The sequence below is a fragment of the Monodelphis domestica genome, chromosome 4 (assembly GCF_027887165.1).
Source record: "Monodelphis domestica isolate mMonDom1 chromosome 4, mMonDom1.pri, whole genome shotgun sequence".
NCBI classification, from domain to species: Eukaryota; Metazoa; Chordata; class Mammalia; order Didelphimorphia; family Didelphidae; genus Monodelphis; species Monodelphis domestica.
The window spans coordinates 232,783,937-232,811,855 of NC_077230.1; the positions used below are offsets into that span (position 1 = coordinate 232,783,937).

Sequence of the window (27,919 nt, forward strand, 5' to 3'; positions counted from 1 at the left end):
CCCTTGATACAATTGATTTGTGATTTCACTGGGGTGAGTAAGCTCTTTACTAATATATATCACAGCTCTTTAAGCCTTCTTCTCCTTGGAGATTTTTATCCATGTCTTTTCATAAATCTTTCTGAGAAGATCTACCCCCCAACACTGGCCTTGCATTGACTGGGATCTGAGCTTCTGCAATCACACTCATTTTTATCTTCTCTTCTAATTTGGTATTGACTTTGACCTTTATTCTAATCTCTCTGTGATCCAACTGCACACAGATGCTGGATTCTGAAAGGCAGTTCTACTTGCCCTTTCCTATCTGTAAAGACATCTCATTTTTTGATGTAACTTCTATGTCAGAGTCCATTGGCATAGGATGCTCTCCTAATTGGTGGAGATGTTCTATATTGATGGAAATGAATGTCCTTTCCTGTGTGAAGGAAAAGGTGGAATTCATAAGAGCAAGAATTTCGATTCTTGTCCAACTTTTTTCAATCTTCTTCAAGTTTTGAGTTGCTTCAGGTACCTCTTCCTTCTAGCTTTGAGAAGGAAGATGGAAGAGTCCTACTCCATTTCAGAGTGCTCGAGGAAGACATGAAAGGAACTGGCAGTTTCCATTAATGCCCCCTAACTGCAGCTTGCTACAGTAGAGATTTTGATTTATCTTCCCCTTGAGTGAAATCTAGGACTCTCTTGGTTAAGCTGAGTTACCTCATTCCCAATATATAGTCCTGTGTATACCTTCTCTGATTTCTGTTTTGCTTAATACTTTTCTTTGCTGTTTTCTATTAGTTCATTGTCCAACTGGTATTTTGTGGGAAAGTTGTCAAGCCATGGATATAGAAGCTGGAGTCCTCCTTCTCCCTAATAATAGTACAGTAATCAGAAGTTAGATTGAACTTGATCATATTCCCCAAACTAATAATATCAAAGGGATCAAATATAATTCTAGTCTGGTACCCCCTCTTTCTGAGGAGAGCAGAGTGACTTTCTGTCCCAACTTCTAACTTCCCCTCCTGGCAAGAATTAAAGTTTCCCTTGGAGAAGAGCAGGGGGAGAAGAGGCTAAATGTATCTATTCCACCTCCACCTCCCTATGAACCCCATGAGGAACAGCCTTCATAACACCTGGGTTATGTGTTCATAACCACATGGGGTCCTCACAACCTCTGGGGATTCTCTACATTTATTTGAAGTTTTTTAGTAATTGCAGGTTCTAGCACCTTCTAGCTCCCTTCCTAAAGGAGGTAAATTGGTGATTTATAGCTTAGGGGTTGTGAATTGGCTCCTTTTGTTTCTTTGCCTTAATCATATTTCCCAACATAGTCATCAATATCTTCTCCTATGTCTACTTTCAAATAAGAATCATTGAATATCAAAGTATATTTTGATTTAATTTGGAGGACCCAATTCAATCTATGTCAGGTATGATTGCCAGGTGCTGAGGATACTATACAGGTAAAATTTGTAAAATTAAAACAAACAAAAAAAAGTTCCTTCCCTAAAGGAGATAACATTCTAAATTTTTCATAGTTTGTTTCTCATTATTCACAGAATTTCACTGTTTATTGTCTGAAATGGTCTACAAATTGCAATTGTCTTAATTTTTTAATACATTGTCTTACTTGAACCTCACAATTACCCTTTAAAAATAGTTATTATAAGCATAGTTATCTTTATTTATAGAGAAGGAAATAGAGGCTTGGAGAGATTGTGATTCTTCATCAGAGTTACACAGCTAGTAATATCAGAGGTAGGATCTGAACACAGGTTCTCCTAACTTCAAGTTTAGTTCTCTACCACATTCCTGTGTAGGTGATTGTGTCCTAGAAAAGGATCATTCTCTTTGCCTTTGGACAAAAAATTAAACCAGCCTCTTTATTTACCTTTCTGGGTCACTAAAATGAAGCATTAGTGCATATTCTATATATGTGGAGGATGTGATCACAATGATGAAATGCTACCAATTTCACCCAAAAATTCTTCCAAAGCACTGTGTTGGAATAGATAAGGGATCGCTTTAGATAATCTATGAGGTCCTCAAAAATCTTAGTCCATTTCAGCTTTAACCATCTACTATTTGTTCTTGGACTTTTTTTGTAGGAGGGAGAATATTTCTTAGCCCAGCTGTTGTATTCTATCATAGTCAAGTGGGCCTTGCAGCATTGGTCAGTGACCTTGAGAAGTATTTTGGCAAAAGACTTTGGAATTCTTATCATGAAAAGGGCGAGGACCAACAGGTGGCACCACTTCTGACTTCTAATCCATTGGCAAATCCTCTCATACCCAAGAACTTGTAAAGCCCACATTTGACGTAGTCCCTTCCTTGACAGAAGGTATTCTAAAAAATAGCAGTAGAAGATGCCCAGGTTGCAGGAATTGGGATATGCCCAGAATAGAAAATAAAGAGAAAGTGAATAACCTAGAATTTTTAGGTGGAAAGAATTTGGCACAGAAGGAGTGAACAATCTGTTCAGTCAAAAAATATGGCATAGGATATGGTCACGTTTTGGACCTTGATTGGTTGCAAGACTTTGAATGTTTCCCTAAGAACTGTATAATTAGGATTTTGCTCCCCAGGGACTCTCTTTCCCAGCATCCCAGTTATGTATCTACATTACTTACATAGGGAAGATATAAGTTTTGTGTAACTCCGTCCCCTCTCTATCTCTTCTCCCAGAAATGTGGCTGTGGAAGCGGACTGAGGTGCGAGGCAGGAGCTTTTTACTCAGGTGATTTTTACTCAGGCTTTTACTTTTGTTCTTTTTATTTCTTCTACTTCAAGTGAGTATTAATAAGCTTTATAAAATATAATACTTGGAGTAATTGTATATTAATTTTAATCTTACAGAACATAGGAATCATTACACTGGCTCATACCATGGATGCAGCCAGAGCCATATACATGTTGTGGGAATTCAAATCAATTAAGTATTAAGTACCTATTGTATGTATAGGACACTTTGCTAAATGCTAAGGATACAAACACAAAATGAGACAGTTCCTGTTCTCAAGAAGCTTATAATTTTGCTGAGGATACAAGGACTGAAATGAAGTACTTCTTTTCTCTTTCCTCTAGGAAGCCTACATTCTATTGGAGGAAAGGTTAGTGTTGTTTCCCCTGACGTCATCTAAAAGGAAGAACAGAGTTCTAGCATATCTTGAGAACAGAACACGACTCTAATTCACAAATTGATCCAAATCTATTTGTAATCCATTTATGTCTGTAGATATTGGAACTTTCTGGGGGTAGTGAGCTCCCTAAGTATATTGTTACCTGCCATGGGAATTGGTGGTTTCCTTATCTAAGTCCTAAGTGTAACTCACTACTGTTTCAAGGGGGTAAACCTTCCTCATCACCTTCTGGGATCAGGTGACCGAAGCTTTATCCCTCTTGGCACAAATGACATTTGAGATTTCATCATCTTGGATTTTATGGAATTCAATCACATCCCCTCTCAGTCTTTGCCTTTCCATAAAGCAGCTTGGGTATGGTGGAGCAATGAATCCCCATAGGTTACTGTTGTGCTTCTTCCAAATTGCCCCCCAGCCCACCCCACCCCATCCCAGAAGGTAATATTTCTCTCTTAAGGATCAAATTGCTCTCTCCCAGACCACTTGGCTGATTCCTGGTTGAGGAGTCCAGGCAGGGAAAGATGTGTACTCAGAGAGGTTTTCTTTATACCCATCTAATGGGCCAGGAGTCCAGGGTTTGTGGTGGTGGCAGCATAATACCAAGAACTCCTATTTAGAAAATGCTTTATGGTTTTCAGTAGAAAGGCCCCCATCTTGCCCTTGGTTTTTTCCATGTAGATTGCTATTGTTTTGTTACTGTTTCTGGCATGCTGGGACTACATATGTTTTGAGATGGGGTTCCCTGAATCTTCGGCCTCCTGGTGGGGGGTGGGATGTGTTTAAACCCCACAAGTATGCTGAACAGCGAACCTCTGGAAAGGTTTGGCCATCCTGGCAAGGACCACTTGGTCAGGAATAGCTGAAAATAAGACTTCTCCCAAACAAAGGCCAGGCTCCTTGTAACTACTATGCAGCCATTCATAATTTTAATTCATTTTTTCTTAATTACTGAGGCTCCTAATTAAAGTGGGCTGAGTCTGGCACTGAGCTTTTTAATGGTGCCCCCCCCCACCCTTCCCTTCCCTTCTTTTAGTATTTCTGAGAGACAGAGTAGGAGGGGGAAATGCCAGTTCTTTCATTGTGTATGTGTATGCTTCTCTCATCCACTCCTACCCCAGAAAAATGAAAAAGCAACAGCTGATTGCAAATTCTTTCTCCCACCTCCACACCCACTCTAAGGCAGGGCTCCTGTTGCTTGCTCCATGCTTGACTGGCCTTTTTATCTTTCTCCCTCCACCAGTCAGAGAGAAGAGGACTGTACACAGGACCATGGGGGGAGGGGAGAGGAAGGGGAGGGGGTATCTGGGCCTGAAGCTACCCAGAAGCCATTAGACAGCTGAGACGGATGCATCTGGGTCCCCAGACTTAACAAGCGCAGCCCAGCCCTGCCACGCACACAAACACACACACATCACACAGAGAACACTTTATTCCTGCCTGCCTGGACTCCCACACAGAGGAAGAGAGGGAGGAGGGTAAAAAGCAAACGTTTATTTGCAACCCCCTATTTTGCCCCACCCCCATCACTCCTAGTAACCTGAGACTTCTTGGGCCTCCTGGGATTTTTTGGGAGACTGGGACTCTATAAAGGTAAGTAGGGGTGGGGATGGGTAGGGGGAAGATAGAGAAAGTTTGATACTTGTTTGGGGGAGGGGAAAAAGACTTGCCTGGAAGCCCCTTGGAGCCCAGGGATGATTTGGAAATCGTTTGACTTGCTAATAGCATAATTTGGCGGGTTAGATGAGATTCCCTCAGAAAATGGGATAGGGGTACTAACCTTAGGAGCCATAAACCGGGGTGTGGTGGGTTTTTTTGGAGGAGGGGGTGTTAAGAGGGGATTCGAAGATGGAGGTGGGGGGGTAGACGGGTTGTTGGAGGGGTGATGGAGGCAGGGAGAGGAGACTTTAAAACAGGAAAGATTTCTATGGTTGTCTTGAACTTGGCATGAAGATTGGAGGAAGGGGAAAGGATGTCCTGGCCCCCTTCACTCTTTTTTCTTTCAAAAGGAATTTACCCTTTGTTACTTGGAGGCCGTATCAGTGGCTCCAGGGTAAGAGTATGTCTGTGCAGCTGTATGGATTTGGGAATGTGCCCTGCTTGTGTGTGTATACACGAGTATCCGAGTAATAGTTCTGGGTGTAGTAGTTGTAGGGTGATGATTGGAGCACAGGCAGATGGAAGAGAACGCTGGGGGTCTAGTGGAGGAGGATGCGAAGCTTCCTTCTCTTTTCTTTAATTTGTTGGACCTTCACCTCATTCCCTCGCTTTCCTCCCAGGATTGAATGCCGCCGCCTCATTTTCCTCCTTCTCCTCTCTCCGGCTATTTCTTTTCTCCCACAATTAGAGCGGAGAGAACTGGGGGCGTTGACCGGCAGAGGCTTCTTCCTTCTCTCGGTATAGAGGATTAGAAAAGGGACCAGTACAAAGTAGGGATGTGGGGAGGGAGGGGCAGGAGCAGAGTTTAGACACTGACTTGGGCCCTCCGGTAGGGTGTAAACACAACCACCTGGAGAATGGGTACGTGTCAAAACATTTCCCCTTCCCCCAGCTACGACTACAGCCCCGCGGGCACTCAGGTTTAGAGTGAGGTACAGTCGTCTGCCTAGAGCTGCCAGCCCTTGTCTTCCCCTTCTTTGTCTCCACGGGGTGGGAGGACTAACTAGGACGGGCTTCGACGGACGCTGGGATGGATCTCCTTGGTGAGCGGGGTGTCCAGGCTGTCCCTTTTCTGAATGGACCCCACCCTGGCCGTCCCTATACCCGCCTAGCCTCCCTCAAATTGTGTATGTGTTTCGGTAACTTCGCTTTTTCTCACGTGATCTGCCTGGTAGTTGCCATGGAAACTCCTCTCCAGTTCTCAGCTTTCCTTCTCCTGCCCACTCCCCACCTCTCCCTCTCTCCCCCACTCCCCACCCCTGCCTTCTACCTCCTCCTCCTCTTCCCACTGTTGCTTAGATACTGGTTATCCCTGGTTTTCTGGAGACTATATTGTGGTTGCCCAACCCCCATCTCCAATTTGATGCCCCCAAGCTCTCCCCCACCCCCTCCCCAGCATAAACCCAATTCCTTCGAGGCGGAGGCTCTCCCCGTTTTTGACCTCCTCACTGCTTCTTCCTACCCTCACACCCTCCCTCCTTTTTTCTCCCTTAATAAACTTAGTAAACCTGGTAACCAACAACCCTTGAATCTATTAACTTGAGGATCAGAAGGGGCTTATCCTGTCACTTGAAAACTGAGAGAAAAGAGAAGATGACCAGGAAGGAGCTGATGGTGGTTCAGGCTTTGGGAAGGAGGATTTCGGGAGAATGGTAGAACTGAGACAGACCTCTAGGCAAGAGGGCTAATTTGGCCATACTGGGTAATCTCTCAAGTTTGTCTCCAGCTCTAAGTATATGAAGGCATAGGGATGGATGCCGCTCACATAACTCCATGTAAGGACCTGGAGGTGGGGAGGAAGCAGAGGATAAAATGCTGGACTTGACGTCAGGAGGGATGAACCATTCAGTGACCTTGGGCAAGTATGGTGTTGGTAGAAACTTTTGATTCAAATCTAGCCTTCATCAGGATTGTTAAATGTGCATATCATCTCAGGCAAATCATTTAGTCTCTGAATTTCTTCCTCTCTAAAATGGGGATCATAATACTAATAGTTATTTACCTCAAAGGATATCTTTTGCTCAAGTAAGATCGTGTGTATGAGATACTAGGTGGCATAGTGGACAGAATACCAGGCGTGCAGTCAGGAAGTCCTAAATTCAAATATGACCTCAGATACTTGCTAGCTGAGTGAACTTAGGCAAATAAAGTAACCTGTTTGCCTCAGTTTTCTCATCTGTAAAATGAGCTAGCAAAGGAAATGGCAAACCATACTCCAAGATCTTTACTAAGAAAACCCCAAAAAACGTCACAAAGAGTTGAACACAAATGAAAAACCACAACTCTCTCTCTCTCTCTCTCTCTCTCTCTCTCTCTCTCTCTCTCTCTCTCTCTCTCTCTCTCTCTCTCTGTCTCTCTGTCTCTCTGTCTCTCTCTGTCTCTCTCTCTCTCTTTCTTCTTCTCCCTCCCCCCTCTCCTCTCTCTGTCTGTCTCTGTCTCCTTTTCTCTGTCTCTCTATGAATAATCAGCTATTCTTATTAAAAAGAAGGAAGAGGGTTTCCTTGGGGTGTCACAGCAAAGGGTTTCTGGAGGCAGTGGACTAAGGGTGAGCTTGGAATTTGGACATGAGACACTATATATAGTGTTTGGAGTTCAGAGAAAGGAAGAAAGAGAGGTTTGGACAGAAATTTGGCTGAAATGTTCCCATTTTTCTGCTATCTTCCTCTTCTGAACTCTAGAGAAAGTCATGTGCTCAATGTTATTCCTCTCTTCTGCAACCTTTGCTCCCCTTGATTCTCATTAGTAAACAGGGAAATTAAGAGACTCTGAGATGAGCCCCGGCCACCTTGACAACTCTGAGAAAGTTAGTTGCTTTGAAGGGAAGGGAAGGAAAGAGCTATTTCCCAACTTCTTGGGCAACATGTAGCATGGTTTCTTTTCTCCTTCCTTCCTTCCCTCCTCTCTTCCTCATCCCTCCTTTACACTTCCTTTCTCTTCCCTCCCCTCCCTCCTCTCCTCTTCTCTCCCTCTTCCTTCCCCCTCTCCCTGTCCTTTCCTCTTTTCTCTCTTCCCCCCTTTCCTCTCTATCCCCATCTCTCTCTTCCTTTTCCCCTTCTTCCTCTATCCCCCTCCCACCCTTGTCTCCTCTTTTATATTCGCTTAGAACTTCAGAGCCCCCAGATTGGAGTCTAATCTAGTCTAGGAAAGGAAGTTTCTATGGTGCAGTGAGAAAATCATTGACTGAGGTCAGGGGGCCTAGATTCAAGTGCTGCCTCTACCATTTATGGTCCCTTATGACTTTGGTCAAGTCACTTCACTCCTCTGGGCCTGTTTCCTCATTTGTAAAACAAGGGGGTTAGGCTAAATGACTTCTGAATTTTCTTCCAGCATTAAATCTATGATTCTGTGCTCAAGAGCAGTGATTGCCTTTCCCTTACTGTAGATTATGCCTTGTGGTTAGGTTTTCTTCATATGAGTTCTTCCAAGGGGTTGTAGAAATAGCTACAAGGAAAAAAAAGATGATGACGATGATGGTGATGATTTTGTGCCCTTGGAGGGTGAAAATGTTCTTCTGCCTACCTTTCTTTTAACATACTGGACAACAGTCTATTTTGTCCTACTCCTGGCTCCTTCAAAGAACAGATGATATGTGCTCCTGGAACCTTATTTTCCAAACTTCAGCAAGGTATAATGAATAGTAAGCTGGACTTGTAACAAAGTCCTGGGTTCAAGCTTCTCCTCCTCAGACACTACTGGAGCTGGGCAACCCTGACCAAATCACCCAGTTTCTCTGGCTTTTAGTTTCTTCATGTGTAAAATGAAGAAGTCGGATTAATGTGCCTATCAGCTCTAAATCTCTGAGCCTGTGAGAAAGGCATAGATTGCTCCTGAGCCCTTGACTATTTTTCTGATTGTTAGGAATCTTGAAAATGTGACCCTTTCAGGTTAGAGGGAAGCTGCCTCTCCCTATTTTCACCCCCAAATCAGAAGCCCATCAAAAATTCTGATGATGAGAGCTGGTAGAGGTTAAGAGGGTGAGGCCTCACAGGCGCCAGCTGGTGAAGTATCTGTGCCAGGCACCCCTTGAAGACCTTCTGTGTAACAAATCGTCTATGAGACTGGGCTACAACTCCCTCATGGAGACCAGCCAAAGCACTGAATCTGGTGCCCAGGCAGCTGAAATGTGGTTCAGAAGGAAGGCACATTCTGATAGAAAGAATCAAGAGGCCTTGGGCCTTAGCCCTTCTACCATCTGTGAGCTGTGTGACCTGAGGCTAATTACTTATCCTCTCTGGACCTTAGTTACCTCATCTGAAAAAATGGCTGGACTAGATGAATTTCAGATCCCTCTGCTGGCAAACTGTTATCATAGATACTTTATGTACTTCCAAGTACTTGCCTTCTTATGCTTTTCCCAGATCATAGATCATATATTTGAAGCTGAAAGGGATTTCAAAAGTCATCTAATCTAGCCCATCTCCCCCATTTTACAGTTGTGAAAACTGAGACTTAGAAAGATGCATGACATATGCTAAGTGACACAGCTGATTCCAGAGTCAGTGTAAGAAAGAAAACCTTTATTTTAGAGATTTCCAGGTATCAAACAAGAGACTTCTTTTCCAAATCTCCCTCAACCATGATGACACATCCCATATAATTTTATTTTCTAAGGAGTGGAGTAGAAGGAGGTATTTCTGAGAAACTTAGCTTAGATAATATATGTAATCTTTCTAGTCTGTCTTCCTGACCTCATTGTGCATTCCTTCCCTTTCTGTACTTCCCAGTCTAACCAAACCTACCTTCTTTCTGTTCCTCACACATAGTACTCCATTTCCCATCTCCATATCTTTGCTCTTACTGTCTCCCAAGCCTAGAATACACTCCTTCCTCACCTCTACCTTATAGAATCCTTTGCTTCCTTCAAGGTGCAATCACTGTAATTTTTCAGTCTTTCCTGATTCCTTCCAACTGCTAAATACCTCCTTCCCTGAATACCTTGTTTTTTAACCATGTTGTTTGTTTTTATTCTATATATTCTCTTTCTATGTATATATACAGACACACATATATACACACATATGGAAAGAGAAAGATAAGAGAAAGGAAAAGGGGAAAAGAGAGAGAAGAAAGGAGAAGTGAGAGAGAAGGAGGAAGAGAGGAGAAAAGGAGAGGGAGAGATGAGAACAAGAAGAGAAGGGGAGAGAAAGGAGTAGAGAGAGAGAAAGAAGACAAGAAAAAGAAGAAAGAAAGGAAAGAGGAGGGAGAGAGGAGAGAAAGAATAAAAAAAAGAAAAAGAAAAAGAGGTAGAGAAAGGAAAGAGGTAAAGAGAGGAGAGAGAGAGAGAGAGAGAGAGAGAGAGAGAGAGAGAGAGAGAGAGAGAGAGAGAGAGAGAGAGAGAGAGAGAGAGAGAGAGAGAGACCTTAAAAGCATGTAAGCTCCATGAAAGTAAGGACTGCTTCATTCTGTGTATTTGTAACCATACTGCTTGGCATTTGGTAAGTACTTAAGAAATGCCTATCAAATCATTGATCATTTGACTAGAGGTCATTCAGTTCAATCTCTTTATTTTATAGATAAGAAAACTAAAGCCTGGAGAGATGAGATGTCTTGCCCAAAGTCACACTGGTAGTAAGCAGCAGAATTGAGATTAGAACCTGAGATCTTGAACTCCAAATCTTATGCTCTTTCCACTATATAATATTATACCTCCATGTGTATGTAGTATCTATTCTCTGGTGCTACTGCTTGCCCTCCCTAGAATCTAAGCTCTGTTATGTCAGAGAATGTTCCATCTTTGTCCTTGTATCCCCTAGTATATCCCTGGCACACAGTAGGCACTTAAAAGCTTGTTTGGTTGGATTGTATTAGAGGTATTTAGAACATTGGTTACTCACTAATTGAATTGGCATGGTGTATATAGCCAAGAAGTGTCAAGGAGAAGAAACCGAATGAGTTAGCTTTTCCAGCTCTTTAAAAAAAAACTATCTTGGGGGCAGCTGGGTAGCTCAGTAGATTGAGAGCCAGGCCTAGAGACGGGAGGTCCTAGGTTCAAATCTGGCCTCAGACACTTCCCAGCTGTGTGACCCTGGGCAAGTCACTTGACCCCCATTGCCTAGCCCTTACCACTCTTCTGCCTTGGAACCAATACCCAGTATTGACTCCAAGATAGAAGGTAAGTGTTTAAAAAAAAAAACTATCCTGAAAGATCTTTAAAAGTAGTGCTGGTGGGGCAGTTGGGTGTCTCAGTGGATTGAGAGTCAGACCTAGAGATGAGAGGTCTTGGGTTCAAATATGGCCTCATATACTTCCCTGGGCAAGTCACTTAACCCCCATTGCCTAGCCCTTATTGCTCTTTTGCCTTGGAACCCATACATAGTATTGATTCTGAGACAGAAGGTAAGGGTTTTAAAAAATAAACTAAAAGGAATGCTGGATCAGGCCAAAGATGACTGTGATGTTTTAGGGGTAAAATTAGGGGTTGAGACTGAATATTTTATATTAGTGGTCACCAGGGATTTAAATTCAATCCCAATGAAATACTCAAGTCAGTATGGGATTTTATGGTGCTTTATTTATAATAGAAGGAAGAAATTAAGAAGGAAAAGAGGAAAAAGGTAAATGATCTGCTCTGGCCTGGCCTAAGCCAGGGGGAGTTCAGAGGCCTCCGCCAAGGGGCCTTCTCAGAAGATTAAATCTAGTTCAGCTTCTAACCATGAGGCCTCCACCAAGATGAGGGGCCTCCTTGGAGGATAGTGCCTTCAGAAGGTCAAGGAAAGGGGGAGTCAGCGTTATCACTCACCAAGGTCGATTCAGGGAAATCACCTCACCTAGACCCATACTACAGAGCTCCTCCCAATCAACTCCAATGCCAAACACTGCCAAAAGCTCCCAACACCTGCAGAGCCAGCAAGCTTAGGACAGTCCAGGGGGTCAGTCAGTTGTTTCTGATTTGTCACTTGCTAGCACACGCAGTTCACAGACCATCCTCCCCACATTTAATCCTTAAGTGAGGGTGTATACATCCCTGGTTGCTAGAATTCTAAAGACTAAGCAGGGTGGAGTAAATCTAAAATTCATAGATGTCAGGTTACTGCTCAGGAAAAAAGAGGTAAGTGCCATATTCTTCTTCCTGATGGCAGCATCACTATCAGTGGCAAGATATCTCCTTCTTAGACATACATTGGGAGTCTCCCTTTAGTGGGAAAGGAAAATTGAAGTTTGGCTTGGAAGGTGTAAGGTCAGAATCCCAGAACTACAACCTTTGGGAATGTTCCTTCAACCTCTCCCAATCCTGGATCTTGGGTTTGCAAGGATGGAGCTTCTCTCTCACTACTGCTGCCACCAGCACTGGCTTAGCCTCCAGGAGATGTGAATTCCCTTTGCTTTTCTGGCCACCAAATTCTTTGTCCCCCTAGTTCTTCCCGAGACCAAGATTGAAGTTAACCAGAAGACATTTTTACTAGCAAAGGAGAAATGTAAAATAAAGCAGAACATACAATGCAGATCTCATGAGTTTCAGAGCATGAAAAATTTTTCCTAAGCTTTCCCTAATATTAGTCAAAGAGGCCTGCACAGGTTATATAGGGGAGTTTCCAAATCCAATGTCTCCCATATATTCTGGCTGCCATTAACTTTAAGTGAGCCCCTTGGACTAACCATACTAAAGGTCTAGCTGAGCTTTAATAAATGGCTGACCTCAATTTCTCTGAGCCTTACTTTCTTCTTCTGTAAAATAGGGATAATTATTCTTGTGCTTTTACCTCCCCCCCAAGTGGTCAGTAAATTCTAAAATGTTATGTAAATGTGAATGATTATTATTACTCCCTCTTAGCCACATATCCTCTCTAATCTGTATAATTTATACATGGATGTATAAATGCACTTGTTCTCAAACACACACACATACACACACATACTTATTTTTTACCTTTTACTTTTATTCTTTTCCCTGCTCCCTCATCTGAATTCTCCTGACAAAGCCTCTAGGCCTTAGTTTGAAGAAGTTAAATTCTGAGTGAGCTGATGTCTGGAAGATGCCCTAAGGGTAAAGGAGGGAAGCTGGCATTCATGGGTTTTGATGACTGGGAGTTTACTGAGCCTGACAGTTCAGGAGCAAGGAGGTATGGGAAAGAGAGAAGATGGAGGGAGGGGGGGAGAGGGAGAGAAGTTTACAATTTCTTTTAAACTGTTTCAAGGATTCTTAGGCAGGTGCTGGGCTGGGTTTGCCCAGGATTTGCCCAGAATAACTAAAAGAGCTGATGGGGAGAGAGGGCAGCTAGATGGCTCAGCAGATGGAGAGCCAGATCTAGAGGAGAGGACCTAGGTTCAAATCTCAGATACTTCCTAGCTCTATGACCCTGGGAAAATCACTTAATCCCCATTGCCTCACCCATACTGCCTTTCTGACTTAGAACCAATACACAGATGAAAAGTAAGAATTTAAAAAAAAAAAGAGAGAGAGCTAATGGAGATGAGTCCATTAATTTAGACCTAACTAAGAATGAACTAGAATTACCCATATTATGGATACTGAGGCCCATCCACAGAAACTGCAGAAAGCTTCCTTCACAGAGGAGGCACAGTCTAGGTTACTAGCCTTGTTGTTGTCTCAGGTCCTTGTATTCTCCCTCTTCTGCTTAGAAAACACAAACTTCACAAGACAAGTACGCGTCTCCAGGATTCTCAGAAGAGTGGTATTCTCTATTGCCTTGATTGGTTAGCCAGCCTTGAACTCTCGAGGGAAGGGGTAAAAGGGTCAGTTGTGGGAACAGGCAGGAAGACAAAGGAAGGAAACTTGCCCTTTGGTGTGGCCCTGGGTGGCCTGTGACAGAGGCTACTGTTTCTGCCCTCACATGGGTGGAAAAGGAGGAGTTTGAATACTTCTTTGTTGGGAAGAAGTGGGAGGAGGCACTGGTGGGATCCTTGACGCCAGCTCCAGCTGCTTCTTGGGTCTGGGACTTCTCAGGTCAAGTATTGGGTTGGAATGTGGCTGTTCAGACTCTCAGGAACCACAGATGAAATGTCTGCTGCCATCCAGGCCTTTGTCTTCCTGTGGGAGGCTCTGACAAAAAATCCGAGTATTAGAACTCAGCCTAATTTGTGGCCGATTTCTATGTACAGCCCCCTGGAGGACAGCATCGTTTTCTTATTTATCTAGCCTCCCTAGAGTATTAGCAGTTGGTGCTTGATCAGTGGGATGAATAATTGGGGCTGAGATTTTAGTTCCAACTCTTATCCTTAACCTTAATCTAATCAACTAACCTTTTATGACTTTAGACTACTCACTTCACCAGCTATGCTTCAGTTTCTTTCTGAGACAGATGGAGTTTAAATGGCTTGCCCATAAGATCTGAGGTTCAAAATCCATTTGAACTCAGGACTTCCTTTCTGCACATCCAATGAGCTATCTATAACTGCCTCAAGGGAGCAGTCAAACAAGCTAGGTTCAAATTCTGATTCTGTTATGTGAGCTTGAACAAGTAACTTTATCTTATTTTATACGTGAGATGAATAAAATGGGAGGGATGGATTAGATCACTTTTTTTTGTAAACCCTTACCTTCTGTCTTAGAATCAATTTTAAATATTAATTCTAAGGCAGAAGAGTGTCAAGGACTCGACAGTTGGGGTTATGTGACTTGTCCAAGGTCACCTAGCTAGGAAGTGTCTGAGGCCAGATTTCAACCCAGGCCCACCTGTCTCTAGACCTGGCTCTCTATCTACTGAGCCACTTGGCTGCCCCCTAGATCACTTTTTGGTGACTTTCCCCTCAAGAACCTTTGACCTTTTTAGACTTACAAAATGAAGGGATTGGCTATGGTGGTTCTCAGGGTTCCTTCCATCTTTAGATCTGAATCCAATGAGCTGCTAACTCATAAAACCAGATTTCTTTGCCTAAGCCTGGATTTCTCTTCATCACCCCCTCTCTCCATTTTATTAGGCACTATTCTAATTGCCTGCATTTTCCCACCCTGGAAATAACTACATAGTAAGGATGATCACCTCTCCTTCTCTAAGGAGGGTGGGAGAGAGGATGCCTTTGCCTACAACTGTTACTTTGTGTGTTCTGGGTTTCAGGGAACATCTTGAAATCACCTAGAATTCTCTAAGAAGCAGTTAGATAGTTTTCTATGCTAAACAGAATCATCTATCCATTGGCTGGTCTCCGGGCTACTGATGGTGACAGAGAAAAATGCTGCATTTGTTGGCTGACTCAGCTGCCAACTTCAAGATGGCAAGACTTCTCAAGAGCTGAGCTCCGGTGCCCAGACAGAATGTGGGAGTCAAGTCTCTCTCCTCCCAGCTACTTTTCAGTCTCACACATTCCATGGAGCTTGAAAAGTCAAGGAAACAATCTTATCTTTAGCTCTACCTAATAGCTCCTTCAGGGCAACTAGGTGGTACCCTGGATAGAGTAACAGGCCTTGAGTCTCATCTTCATGAGTTCAAATCTGGCCTCAGACATTTACTAGTTATGTGACCATGGGCAAGTCACTTAACCCTATTTGCCTCAGTGTCCTCCTCTGAAAAATGAGCTTGAGAAATGGTAATGGTAAGCTACTCCAGTATTTCTGCCAAGAAAACCCCAAATAATGCCTAACCACAACTGAAACAATTGAACAACAACAAAAACAGCTCCTTTACGATTTGAAGAGATTTGATGATAGAGTCAGGATTTGAAAGTGACAGGAAAAAATAGATTGTCTGTCTCACTTGTAGGACTGGTCTGTGAGACAGTGACATGAGAGTTGGGGAGAGCTTCTTTAGATTCTGTAGGTATATAGATCCTGCATGCAGACTGCCTCGCAAACTGATGGTAACCACATTTTCAGGAACTAAAAATCAGGACTCCTAGAGATTGGCTTTAAAGCTAGAGAGGACTTTAGAAGTTATAGAAGCTGACCCCCTCATTTTATTTTTAAAAATAGCTAAATAAATAAATAAATAAAAAGAAGTGAGACCTAGAGAGGTAAGTTAATTTGCCTAAAATCACATAGAAGTAAGCACATCCAGGATTTGATCCCCTGGATTCTAAACCCAGTGCTCACTGTCTTTCAAGTTAAAAAAAATGCCTTATTAAAAATCCATTTTCTTTTCTTGAATTTAAGTCTGTTCCAGATTAGACAAGTTCTCTTTCCTTCTGGTACCCAGGTTTAATTCTGTTTCAGAACCAACTTAGTACAGTAAAGAGACCACTAGATCTGGAGTCAGATGAACTTGGTACAAAACCCATCTTTTCTATTTAGAGACTGTATTAGGGCTACCTTAGGCAAGGCCCTTAACCTCCCTGTACCTCAGTTTTATTATCTGTAAAATGAAGGGGTTGGACTAGATGGCACTCATACCCCTTCCAACTCTAAGTCTACGATCTTGGAATTCTCGGACTTAGCCTCCATCAATTTTCCTGTCTTTGCAGGAAAATCAGCAGAATTTCACATCTCAGTTAATCCAATGAAACTGAAAAACCAGTATTTAGTGGCATATTGAGGCCCTTAAAATAGAAATGGTGAAGTAAGATTGCATTTTCTCCTGAGGTCAGCTTGGTGGTACAGGGGAAAGAGCACTGGAGTCAGGGGACCTGAGTTCATATCCTTCTGATACTTCCTGCCTGTGTGATCTTGGGTCAAATCATTTAACCTTTCAGAGCCTTAGTCTCTGCATCTATAAAATGAGTTTTTGTCATCATTCAGTCATGTTTGACTCTTTGTGACTTCATTTGGGATTTTCTTGGCAAAGATACTGGCATGGTTTGCCATTTCCTTCTCCAGCTCATTTTACAGATGCGGAAATTGAGGTGAACAGAGTTAAGTGACTTACCCGGATCACACAGCTAGTAAGTGAGTGTTCCTGACTCTAGGCCAGATACTCTATCCACTGTGCCACCTAGTTGAGTAGTTTAGAGTAAATGATCTTCAACATCTCTTCTAGAATTATATTATGGTATTCTTGACAAGAGATGACAAGGCCTAAACTAAGGAGGTGGTTGGGCAAGTGGATAGAAGGGAACCTTCTTTTGATATGGTAGTTCCTTTTGCTGGAAACAAACAAAAAAAAATATCTCTAGTCTTGGATTTTCCATCAACATGCAGAAATGGCAGATAGGATGGATACTGATAAGCTACTTACTGTTCACTGACTCTGTTGGGTCAATAGAGCAGTGACCTTTTTTCTTGGTCCTCGTCTCTGTCCCATCCTTCTTGAGTAGTCAGGATCCTGGCCAGTAGTGGTGAGCTCATGAGCCTCATCATAAGTGTCTCTTCTGAGGGGCTAAACTAGGCATTGGTAGTTTGATCCATAAAGCAACAAGGAAGGTAGTTTTCAGTATTCAGAGGGGTCCGCTGTCACAAACCTTGGCAAAATTGTAAAGAATCATAGTTCACTTACAGAATACTTTATATTTGACAAAGTACTTTCACAAACAATATTTTAAGTAATTTTTATACTACTTGTATCAGTGTTGTAAATATCATTCCCATTTTACTTTGAAGATTCTTAATCTTAGAAAGGTTCTATGACTTTGATACCCACAGCTAGTAAAAAATAGGGCTAGGACCCAGACCCAGATGTCCTCTTTCCTCTAGACCACAATACACAGATGAAGTGTGTCATGGGCCCCATATTACCTTACTTTTTGTACCTTTTCTGCCTCCCAGGCACCCAGTGCTCTTATGCATTCTTCTCTCCTTCCCTTCTTCCAGTATTGCCTCCTTCTCTTCCTGTCATCTTTTCTCCCTCAAACATTTATGGGAGTGTATACTATGCGAAATGAACCCAGCACACTAGGTAATATGGAGAATATAAAGATAAATGATTTAGTCCCCACCAATGAGAGACTTACAATATAGTAGGAAGGAAAAGATATAACGGAAAAGTCAAGTGTGATGGGTGAAGTAATCAAGGAACTCAGTGAAGGAAGGACCACTATGAGTTGGGAAATTGGAGTAGGCTTTTTCAGAGAACAATTGGTTTTTGCAGAATGAATATTGGATTTGGATAGATGAAGATGGTGAGGAGAACATTTCAGATATGGGAAGAGACATGAACAAATTTCTCTGAAAATAATTTATGACTTCCTTAGCTCTGTACTAAGGAAACCATCAACTATATTTGGGGAAATTTGAGTAATAGCTTTAATAAACACTGTTTATATAATATTTTAAAGTTCAAAAATGCTTTACATACAGTATAATACTTGGGCCATATAACTATTCTGAGAAGTGGTTACCTTAGGTATTATTATCCATATTTTACAAATGAAGGAGCTGAGACTTGCCCACCCCTCACAGCATCTTTATTTGACCCTCTCATGTGCTCAAACTATCACCCTATATGCCTTCTTTTCATAGCCAACCTCATAAAAAATGTCTAGATCTGTTTGTTTTTATATTTAAATGTTTCCCCTATGTTCTGTATTTCTGCTAGTATTTCCTGGTATTCTGTATTTCCACTGACTGGTATTTCCTCTCTTCCCACTCACTTCTCACCCTTTTGCAATCTGCCTTCTAATTTCATCATTTGTTGAAAGGGCTTTCTCCAGGATAACCAATAAATTCTCTTAAAAAAAAAACAAAAAACAAAAACTCTTATCTTCTGTCTTAGAATTGATACAGGTATTGGTTTCAAGGCAAAAGAATGGTAAGGGCTAGGCAATGGGGGTTAAGTGACTTGCCTAGGGTCACACAGCTGGGAAGTATCAAAGCTCACATTTGAACCCAGGACCACCCATCTATAGACCTGGCTCTCAATCTGTTGAACCACCTAGCTGCCCCTCCTCCAGTGAATTCTTAATCACTAAATCTGTTAGACTTTTCTCAGTCCTCATCTTCCGATTTCTCTGCAGCTTTTGCCAGTGATAACAACACTCTTTACTAAATCTTTTTTCCTTTCTGGATTACAACACAACTTTCTCCTAACCCTCTTCTTATTTATCTGCCTAGTCTACCTTGGACTCCCTTGCTGGATTATCATTTATGTCCTGTCCCCTAACCTTGGGTGTCCCCCAAGTTTTTGTCTTGGGATCAATTCTTTCTCTATCCTTTCTCTCCATAATTTCATCTGTTCCCATGGGCTCAATTGTAACCTTTTAGAAGATGACTCTCAAATCTGTTTAGCTAGCATAAGTTTCTCCTGAGCCCCTGTTTTGTCACCAGCTACCTACTAGACATCTTGAATTCAACATATCCAAAATGGAATTCATTATTTTCCCTCCCCTGGCCAAATCTGCTGATCTTTATTTCAAAGTCTCCTCCTTCTGTTGAGACCACCACTATCCTTCACATCATCCACGTTGGCAGTCTCAGAGTCATCCTCAGAATTTTATTCACCCTCATGCATATACCCAATTAACTGCTGCATCATGTTAATTATATTTCTAGGGCATCTCTTACATCTGTTCCCCTCTTCCACTTGTATGGTAACCACGCTGGTTTAGGCATCACCTCTGGCATGGACAATTGGGACAGTCTCCTAATTGGAGTCCTGGTTTCCAGTCTTTCCCCCTCTCTAATCTATCATTGACTCAGATGCCTTCCTAAAGCCTGAATACCCACCTTGCAGGGTTTTTGTGAGGATCATCAATCAGATGAGATAATATTTATGTTAAGAAACAAAGTGCTTGGCACAGTGCCTGGCACATAGTAGGTGCTATATAAATGCTTCTTCCCTCCCTGCTCTTTTCCTTGGCCAAGAACTTCACTGGCTCCCTATTGCTTCTAGGATAAAGTATCAACTTCCTGGCATGGTATTCAAAGCCCTTCACATTCTGGTATGGCTTGTTTATTGCATGTTACTTTCTCCTTCACATCAATTACTCAATAAACATATATTAAGTACCTGCTCTGTACAAGATACCGTGCTATACCCTGTAGTCTAGTCCAACTAGCCTATTTGCTTTGTATTCTCTTTGTTGCTTCCATACCTTTGTGGGGCTGGAATGCACTCTACTCTTCCCTTTGCCTGTCTAATTTCCTCCATATCTCAATTATGCACCCTTGGGGATGAGGAGTCTCTCCTGATCCTCCAAATTGTTAGCCTTATCTCATTCTACATCAAGTTAGAATGCACAGAGAGAAGCTGGGTAGCTCAGTGAATGGAGAGTCAGGCCTAGAGACAGGAGGTCCTGGGTTTAAATCTGGCTTCAGACACTTCCCAGCTGTGTGACCCTGGGCAAGTCACTTGGCCCCCATTGCCCAGCCCTTACTATATTTCTGCCTTGGAACCAATACACAGTATTGATTCCAAGATAGAAGGTAAGGGTTTAAAAAAAAAAAAGTTAGAATGCCCATGCTTTCTCTGTGCACATGTTGTATCATGCAGAAGAAGGTAAGATTCTTGAGGTAAGTGACCATTTTGTCTTTATCCCTACCACCTAGCATAGTCTTTTGCACATGTTTGTTGGATTCGATTAGACTTCTTAGACAGAACTACTAGAAAGAAAGAAAACAAGTCAATGGAATCTAATGGCTTGACGTATTGAAGAGAAGCAGGATGGGGTACTAGAAAGAGTGAAGTACTAGACCTGAAGTCAAAAGATTTGGGTCCACCTTTGCTAGTCATTTGATATGTGACCTTGGAAAAGTTGCTAAAATAGTGACGCTAACTCCCTCCCTGTCTCTCTCAGGGTTGTGGGGATTTTATGAGATCATTACATGAGATCATCTTCTATTTTAATCACTCTAAGCAGAGCTTGATTAGGAATGGAAATACCACAGAAGGACAGAAATCATTAACATTCAAGAACATTAGAGAATCACAAAATTTCAGAATTAAAAGGGAATTTAGAGGAAACCTAGTCATATTCATACATGAACAGTTTTCTCTTCTGCAATATCCTTGACAATTGGACATCCATATACTTCTTGAAGACCTCTAGTGATAGAGAACTCTGTTTTGCTTTTGGAAAGCTTTAATTCCTAGAATGTTTTTCCTTTTATTAAGCAAATATCTGCCTCCCTGTTCTGAGTTCTGCTCATCTTAGCCAAGCAGAATGAGTTTAATCCTTTTTCCACATAACAGCCTTTCAAATACTATCAATTTACTTTTCCTGATTAAACACCCCCAAATCTAGCAACCAGTCTTCTTGCTATCCTTGTTGATCTCCTCTGGACATGTTCTAGTTTTTCAAAATTCTTCCTAACTTGTGGTGCCCGTAACTGAACAGATATGGTTTGACCAGGGTAGAGTACAGAGGAACCTACCTAATTGTGGTTACTGTATTGCTATTTTTCATTTGTTGATCCCTTCAGATCAGAAGCAGCCTTCCCTCTGAGACCATATTTAGCATTCTTCTATTTTACTTTGATGTAATTATTATCTAATAGCTTATATTCTAGCTGTCTTTATTGATCTCTTATCCCCTACTAGATTATAAGATCTGTGAAGGCAGATCTATCTTGGTTTATCTAAATTTAATCTCCTTCCCAGCTCTTCACTATGTTAGGAACATTTGTCACACAATATGCACTTAATAAATAAAAGTGGTTCTTATGAATGCAGCCTGCACATTCCATTGTTGACTCTTGCTGATACTGAAGCCCACTAAGACTCCTACATCTTATACTTGTGAATTTTTTTAGCTCTTTATTTTTTAACTCTGAGTATATCTGTGAATTTGATTTTTGAACCAGAGTGTAAAACATTTAAGTTTATACCTATTAAATTTGATTTGAGCAGATATGACACATAACCCTATCCTGTTGATCTTTGTTGATATTGATTCTGTCATCTAATGTGTTGGCAGGTCCCTCTTGGTTTCTTGACATTTGCAATATTGTAGATAACTCATCTATGCCTTCATCTAAGTTATAGATCATGGGGGCAGCAGGGTGGCTCAGTAGATTGAGAGCCAGGTGTAGAGGTGGGAAGTCCTGGGTTCAAATTTGGCCTCAGACACTTCCCAGCTGTGTGACCCTGGGCAAGTCACTTAGCCCCTGTTGCCTAGCCTTTACCACTTTTCTGCCTTGGAACCAATTGGTTCCAATATGGGAGGTAAGGGCTTTAAAAAATAATAAATAAGTTATGGATCATAGGTAATAGGATTTAGAGCTATTTTGAAGGGATCTTGGAAACAATTTAGTCTAATCAACCCAACTTACAGATGAGGAAACTGGGACCCAGAAAGGAGAAAAGATTACCTAGTGTTACAAAACTAGTGAACAGCAGAATCAAGATTTAAACCCAGGTCCCCTGACTACAGATTCAGTGCTCTCTAAAATATCGCATGCTGCATCTTTTCGTTGATAAAAATGTTGTATAAAGCAGCACCAACAATGGACCACTGGAAGACTACATTAGAGACTCATTCCAGGTGATCATCTATGGCTAATCCTTGGCACTATTATTCAAAAAGTTCTGATTCTGCCTAACAGAATCTTCATGTATCTCCACCTTACACATAAGGATATTCTTTGTGACCTTTGAGGGAGAGACTGTTTCATTTGTGACTTTGCAGCTCTAGTGCCTAGCAAACAGCAGGTACTTAATAAATAAATCCTTGTTGATTGATTGTCAAATAGTATATAGTAAGTATTGAATACATGTTTGTTGATTCATTGTCAAATGCTTTCCTGAAATCCAAGCACATTATGTCTAAGAGATTTCTTTGATATACTAGTCTAGTAAGCCAAGCTAGAAAAGGAAATTAGTTTAGCCTGACATGACTTGAATCCAAGTTGTTGTTTTTTTAATGTTCACTGCCAAATGCTCACAAACCATCCTTTCAATATGTTTTAGAATGTTGACAGGACTCATAATCAAGCTCATTGGCTTATTTGAAGCCTCTGGGTATCTTTTTCCATTTTTGCAAATTGGAACATTTGCTAGGCTTCCATCCTGTGCTCCCTCTCCCATTTTTCAAAGATCATAGATAGCAACTCAGCAAACACATTTGTTAATTGTTTCAGTCTTTTGGGAGGCAATTGTCTGCTCTTGACTTACATTCAGTAAGAAGGGCTAGGTACTTTCTTGCCATCTCTCTACCCATTTGAGATTTCAAAACCCCTGTTAACCATCTTTTCAGATGGCAAAATCAAAATACAGGAAAACCAAAAATATCAAAAGGCTAGAATGATGGGCCAAATCTAACAAAAGTTCATCAAAATAAGTATAAATCCCCATGCTTGGTTCTAAAAAATAGATTTCACCAGGCATGAGAGAGGGGAGGCATGGCTAAGCAATAGTTCATGTGTAAAGATATAGGAGTTTAAATGAACTGTAAGCTTTCTGTGATGCAACTGAATACCGCTGTATTTGTCATATTATAAAAGAAGATGCATATCACACACTCAAGAAGAAACTCATGAAGGACATAAATTAAAAAATGGAATGCTTCAATCTCCATTCAGACTCTATCAATTCCTTTTATGGCAGTGGATAGCCTTTTTCATCATGAATCTTGGAATTATTTTGCATCTTTGCATTTTTGATAATAAAGTCATTCATAGTTGATCCAATATTGATGTTACTACACATATTGTTTTCCTGGTTGAACATTTACTAAACACTTTCTAGGAATAAAGGCTAAGTGATGGAGCTACAAAGAAAAAAATTAAAGAGTGCCTTAAGCAGGGAGGATATGACATATTTGCAAATAAGTAAATAGAAAGTGAATGAAATATGTCCTATCTGACATTTGGAGTACTGTGTTCAGTTTTGATCTCCACATTCTAGAGAAGCTATTGATAAGCTGATGAGGGTCCAGAAAAAGGTAATCCTGGGATGCTGAAGGGCCTCCATATCATGCCATATAGGGATCTTTACTTGAATACTACATGACCAATTGGCATTAGTCTCCTCTATAATATCTCCTTTCAGAAGCATTTTGCATTGGATGATCTCTAAGGTACCTTCCAGTTTCGTATCTTTTCCTGTCCAAAGAACATTCTCCTTAGATAAGTCATTTATTCAGTCCTTGCTCTCAAGGAGCACTCAATCTAAAGGAGAGACAATATCAGACTTTAGTGTATAAACAAGATCTATGTACAAGACAGGATAAATTGGAGATAATCAAGAGAGGGGAGGCACTACCATTCATGGGGATCAGGAAAGTCAGTGATTATACATTTATTAAGCACCTCCTAAATGTTACACAGTAGTGAAACAAAGAAAGGCAAGAGACAGTCCTTGCTCTCAAGAAACTCATAGTCTAATGGTGAGGCAATATGCAAACAGCCAAGCACAATTGAAATATAGTCAGGGTAAAACTGGAGATAATGAGCAGAGAGGGGGTTTCCTAATTTAAGACAAGTAAAGTAAGAGTTCCAGGAGACAGCTGGAATACAATGGCTGTGGTAAAGAAGCCTCTCTCTGGGCAGTTCAGAGTACATGACTTGGCTCGTCATAGGCTTGATGTCTGCACATCAGACTGCCCATTCCCCATTCTTGGGGGCTAGAGCTAGAAGATACCTTCGAGACCTAGCTCAACCCTCCTCATTTCATAAAGGAGGAAACCAGGGAGTTTAGGTGACTTGTCCAAGGTCTTACGGCTGGTTAGTAGCAGGCAAGACTAGACTGAATCTCCTGACTCCTAACTGCTGTGGGGTGGACCAGCCTCCCACAGGGCATGGGGTCTTGGAGATGGGACGGTGTTGGCAAAATGATGACCAATAGCACAGGTTTCACAGGATAAACTGCTCCACCTTGGCTGAGGCCTGGCTTTATTTTATACCCTCATGATCACACATCATCCTGGCACACAGTTTCATTCTCAACATACATGTTCCCATGGACAGGAACAGACAGGAAGCCTAGGGAGATAGTCAATGAAACTTTGTTGCTAAGGGCAGGATCAGTGGGTAGAATCAACATGACCCAGATATAGCTTAGGGAATTTAGAGCACAGATTTGCCAGAAGTTTTTGTGCCTAGAAAAGAGAGTCCTATCTAAGTGGGTATATAAGAATCCTTAGGTTTAATTTTGCAAGTGGAGTCTCCTGGTAATATACTGGGGGGACAGAGTGGAACATTTGTATTAACCCTGCAAGCATGTTGCTCTCATCTACTTTTCCTGGGGCTATGTAAGAATAATAATCATAGCAATTCCAATAATATGGGGATGGTAATAAGGAAAGTCACTTAGGGGGATTTCAATGGGTGTTTCCATCCATCCTGGGGGCTGCTTTGCAGTCCCTGATTTCCACATGGACCATGTCAAACAGCGTGGTCTTTGATGGATCCCAGCATTTTCCCCTTTTTTGTTTTTTAATTGGAGTGACTTCAATTCATCTTGTACTTGATGTAGGGTAGAACCTAGCTATGGATGATGATTTTTGCAGTCAATCTTCTATGTATGTGACATTCTACAGTTTGATTGGATATTATCAAATCACCTAAACAACACTTGTGATGTTACTACAACAAAGAATTCTGTGATCATTTACTAGGTTTCTACAACACTCTGTGATAGATATGATTAATGTGAATAAAGCCATTTGTAGGTTAGTACCCCTAGACCTGCTGAGAGGATCATTGTGCTTTTGGTCAGCTTTCACTATCAATCATAATTGCTTGGGAGATGAACAACAAAACATCTTTGTATCTAGGTGTGAGGACTTAAAGCAGACCAGTTTGGGGATTTTCCTCAATTTACAAGTTCTGTTTTTCTTGTGTTACTTTGAAGTGCCTAGCAATGCTGCTTGGCTTCTGTTTCAACAAATTCACTAGAGTGTGGTTAACTGTAGAAAAAGATTCATTATATTACTCAAGCTTTTGACTGGTGTTTATTATAGGGCCTTGGAGCTTGTGCTTGAGAAAGGAGGGGTCATGGGCAGTAATCTTTGGGCTTTAATTCTGTAACTGCAATTTGAGGGGGGGGTAATAACCTAAGGGGATTGAAGTAGGGTGTATATGTTTATTGATCCTATAAGTATTTGCTCTCATATTATTTCTCCTGTATTGGGGAGGGAATAATAATCATAACAAGTCCATTAGTGGGGAAAATTTGGGGAGAGAAATCACAGAGGAAGATCAGCAGGAGGCCCTCATTCTGGGGTCTGCTTTGCAGACCTCCTTTCTTCAGACTGTGACCTTGTCAGCCAGTTGGGGTATGATGGCCTCTGGCACCTAACCAGGTACTCTTTGTATACATTCCATCGATCAAACTATAAAGAGTGTAGTTTGCTACCTCTCTTCCTCTCATTTGGGGGGAAAGGGTTTCACAAGAAGTTGATACTCTATGCTGACTTTTTGTAAATGGGCAAAATGGGTGGCTTAACAGTGGATTTTGCAGCTGGAATTTTATAATATCACTAAGTAGATTTTGTCAGGCAGTGAGTGACACATGAGAGATTTTCTGCCTTTTAACAATTGTTTTGACTTTTCTATACTCTACACATTCCCATGGTATGTTCCTTTGCTGGCCTCCAGCTCCTCTCAATTTTAGAGTATTGCCAGGTCACCAGTGAAACAGGACGGACACAACAAGCCTTGGGACAGGCTTAGTCAAAGGTTTTAAGGGGTTACCGTCAGAATCTTGGATTCTCCCACTAAAGCTCTCTTGCTCCCCACTTTGACTTTCCCATTTCAGGGTCTTTCATCCTGTCTTTTGATTTTTATCTCCAATTTGGGCTTTTCTCACTGCCTTTATATTTCTACCTTCCTCTCTTCCTTTTTGTCTCTTCCTCCTATTTCTTTGCCATCCTCTGTGTTTTGTTTTCTGTTCCTGGCTCTTTGTGGAACTCTCCCTTTCGCACTCATTTATTCTGTAACCATCCCATCATTTCTTTCTCATCATTTGTCTAATTCCATTCTACCTTTGCCTCTCTTGGGGTCCCTCTCCCCTCTCTTTCTCTCTCTCTCTCTCCCTCCCTTTCTCTTTCTCCCTCCTTTCCTCTCTCTTTCTTTCTCCCTCCTTCTCTCCCTCCCTCTCTTCCTCTCTCTCTCTCCTTCCTTTCCTCTCTTTTTCTCTCCCTCTTTCCCTCCCTCCTTCTCTCCTTCCTTCTCTCCCTCCCTCCTTTTCTCTCTCCTTCCCTTTCTCTCCCTCCCTCTTTCCCTCCCTCCCACCCTCCCTTATTTCTTCTCTCCATCCTTCTCCCTCCCTCCCTCCCCCTTCCCTCCCCACCTTTATCCCTCTCTATATTACACACATATACACACAGAACAATGTCTGCCTCCATTCCAGGACTTCAGTCAGACAACATTCTTCCAATGTTACAGAATTAACTAGAGCCTCAGATGACTCAGGTTGTTTTCTCATAGAGGCAGAAATGTTGGCTTAGGGTGTCATTTTTCTCCTCCACCAAGTCCTGCTCTGTGCTTGTGTCAGCTTCAGACTAACCTCTTTTCTCCTCCCCAACACTAGAATCACTGTGTGAAAGAAAGTCAAATGTGACACTGGCTAGGGAGGAGGAGAACAGATGGCAGCACTCACCCTTCTCTTGTTCCCTCCTGTTTCTCTGGTCCCCCTTCTGCTTTTCCTGGTCTCCCTGATTCCTCTCCTCTTTTAGGGGAAGATAAAAGATAAAAATGGAGGGGGGGTGGGTAAAGCAAGAGGCAGCATGTTAGGGAGAGGAGGAGACAGAGTGAGATAACTTGCCATAGACTACGTCCCTCTGGTAAGGCAGGTGAGGTGTTTACTGAACCCAGGAATGCGAGGTCAGTTCTGAAGTCTGGCCAAATCAAGGTAAGGATTACAGCTCTAATATTACAAATTCCAAGATGTCAAAGCAGAGCACAGAACCTGGGCCCTTTTCCTGTTGGCACCTCTAAGGCCTCATACTGTATCAGTCACAAGACCATAATTCTCTTCTCACTTTAATGTGACACCACCACCCGGAATACAAATGAGACCTTATTTAGGAGATATCTTCAAGGAACTTTCAGCCCCTCCTAGCCCAGGGTTGCTTTACTCCTGGAGTGGATGGCGGTGGAGTGGCTGTCTCCCTTATATGCTTTGTACATCAGGTTTGTGTACAACAGTACCTGACAGGGGACTGTCAGTGCCTAAAGGCAATAAATAAATAAAGGCAATAAAAAGCTTGTTCGTCGTAGGCAGGACTAGACTGAATCCCCTGACTCCCAACTCTTTGTATTACTTCCAATTGATCAAACCATGAAGGGTGTCCCTTAAGCACTGTGTTTTGCCATCTCTCTCCTCCCCATTTTGGAAGACAAGGTTCCTAAAAATTATCCACAAGGGGGAAGATGACTTTTTGTAGATGGGGCAAAATGTGTGACTTAACAGCAGAGTTCTTGCAATGAGGATCTTCAAGCA

General features: G+C 41.9%; 1 protein-coding gene across 2 annotated transcripts in view; it reads left to right on the forward strand.

Moving 5' to 3' along the window:
- Positions 1-4,236: 4,236 nt before the first annotated feature.
- Positions 4,237-27,919, forward strand: part of FXYD6 (FXYD domain containing ion transport regulator 6) — a 51,881-nt gene continuing 28,198 nt past the window's right edge. Inside the window, exon 1 of one of the 2 annotated variants that reach the window (XM_007494724.3) lies at positions 4,237-4,709. The gene's annotated coding sequence lies outside the window, so the exon portion shown is untranslated. The remainder of the gene's footprint in view (positions 4,710-27,919) is intronic. The other variant, XM_007494723.3, reaches the window with a different exon arrangement.